The following is a 2,379-nucleotide window of genomic DNA, read 5'->3' as shown; positions in this document are numbered from 1 at the left end:
CCTCTGCAAAAGTAAAGAAACTAGGGTGAGCAGGGACCTAATAGCGATGATAAAGTGATTCAGGTCCCAGTACCCGGCAGAGGAGGCATAGGTGCTCATTACTGATTTGAAGAGCTAGGCTCTCTTCAGGCTAACGGGCTGGAGGGAAGAAGTACAGTCCAGCCGTTTGTCACAATAACCTGAGGACTCAGGCACCTTAGATCCCATTTTCTATTTGCTCACAACTTTCATTTGGAACGATAGGCTGGCTCATGAAAATCTTCAACCCCAAGCTGTATGTCCAGGCCCAAAACACAGTGCAAAGTGCCTAATATTGCTGGAATTCATGAATGCCATTCTAATAAAAAATTTTCCTAAATGAGCCAGGAGAAAACCTGTGAGCTGCACCCCAATGGGAGGCGAGGTGCCCATACTTGCTTGGCATCTTCAGCTGGTAAGTCTCTTTTGCAGTAAGAGGTGCTGTTCACTGATTGCTTGAAGAGCTTGTACTTGTCTTTTGGATAATAGTCCAGTGGTTAGAGCGTCTGTCCAGAAAGCAGAGTCCCTATGGTTAAAGCCTAAACTCCCATTTCCCAAGACTTCTAACTACCAGGGTATCAGCAAGAATGGCTTATTGGTTTCCTGCCTCCCAATCAAGTCCTRCCACTGGGAAGGAGAGGATGCAAGAATGATTGACTTTGTAGTTTACTGATTACAGTATTTATGCTCCAGAGACTTGCTGTGCTTTCCACAGCAACTACATAGCGTGAAATACAGAAACAGTCATTGGACCAAGTACTGAATTTCAGGATATCCCTTTATGCTTCTTCCCTAAAGCTACATTCTTGCTCTCGCTTTCTCTTTCTCTCTGGCCCAAAGAATATGTATTCACTTTAGGTACTCTGTTGTTTACATATACAAGTACGTAGTGTCGCTGTGCGATCATACAGATGTCATAGTATGATTCATAGCACAGATTCACTAGGACCAAATGTGATTATGTATCTTCTCCAAGAAACACCAGTGACTGCCACCATTAACCTAAGGGCAAAAAGCTCATTTGCCTTAAAATCAAGATACAAGAACCACTTTACAGAAACTACCAGATGTAATTTCTGCAGGATTATTTAATGGGAATGTGGTACTAAATACCTGCTAACCATGAAAGTCAAGGACTGAGACAACTGACACTACCCCAAGACAGGGTGACAGATCTAATTTGTGAGGTGGGTTGGGTAGAGTAGGGTTCTGATAAAAAATGATGTAGAAGGGACTGACTGCGTACTTTTTATCTTTATTGATATATGACTATCTACGATACCATTGCTGGTGCACAGTCCAGCTCCCGAGGAATTGTCAGAGGAGTTCAGGAATACCAGCTGCAGTGCTGCATCCTGCATTGAAAAGTGTCTAAAGGTAAACAGTGTCATTTGTTTCAACTTCAAGTTTATTTTCAAATAAACTTTAAGTAATTGGTCTTAAAAAAGACCTAAGATTTTTGTTATAAAACTGAAAACTACTGCATCCCTTACATTTGTTGGAATATAGCCTCCCACAGTATATTATTCTAATGAACACCGAGATATATGTGAAACAGTTCATTTCTACAGTTATAACTGTATAATTTTCAGCAATTAAAAGAAACGGGTAAAATGTTGTGCACTCCTTTATGAGAAACAGAACTGAGAACATGAAAACAATTCCTGTGCTGTGTGAATTACAATGCCCTCTTTTCTTTTTATTTTTTTTTTAATTTTCAGTGACAGCAACCCAGTGACTGAGGCTAGAAGCTGTTAATTGCTGCATATACTCAGATCCCTGTGCCAGTCCTGTCTATGGGACACTAGCGAAAAAAATAAACTGTAGAGCCATAAATATTGTACCTAATGATTTCTATGCAATCAAGTAATCAACTCCTTTGGGATCAACAAGCTGCACTGAAAGATTCAAAATGGAAAAAGGGGAATAGTTTTGAATAAGGATTAAACAGAAGCATAACATTTTCTCTTCCTACTAGAGAAATTCAAGCCCTTGGTTATGAAGTTAAGGAAAAGCTTTGGCAAATATACGGGTGGGCCATTACAAGTGTGCCGTAACRAACAGTAACAGCAGTTTGGCGCTGCAACAGGCTGATCCAGCCCGAGGCGTCGGGTGTAACACGGAGTGATGCAAAATGTGCTTTTGCTTCCAGCAGCGAGACTCCACGGCTTCGCTAACGCTCCCACCAACGTTGTGGCGAACGCCTCCTGTTTCTGCGGTTGCCGGGGTTAACAGCAGATGCACCATTCGGGTTTTCCCCGGAGTTGTGTACGTACCGGCCAGCAGCCGCGGCGGGCGGCGAGGCCGGGCGCGGAGGATCCGCCTGGCAGGCGGCGCGGGGGCGGCCGCTCGCTCGGCCGG

Source organism: Rhea americana, unplaced genomic scaffold, assembly GCF_003343005.1.
Source record: "Rhea americana isolate MKP2758 unplaced genomic scaffold, rheAme1 scaffold_22, whole genome shotgun sequence".
In the NCBI taxonomy this organism is placed as follows: domain Eukaryota; kingdom Metazoa; phylum Chordata; class Aves; order Rheiformes; family Rheidae; genus Rhea; species Rhea americana.
This window is presented reverse-complemented; position numbering follows the sequence as displayed.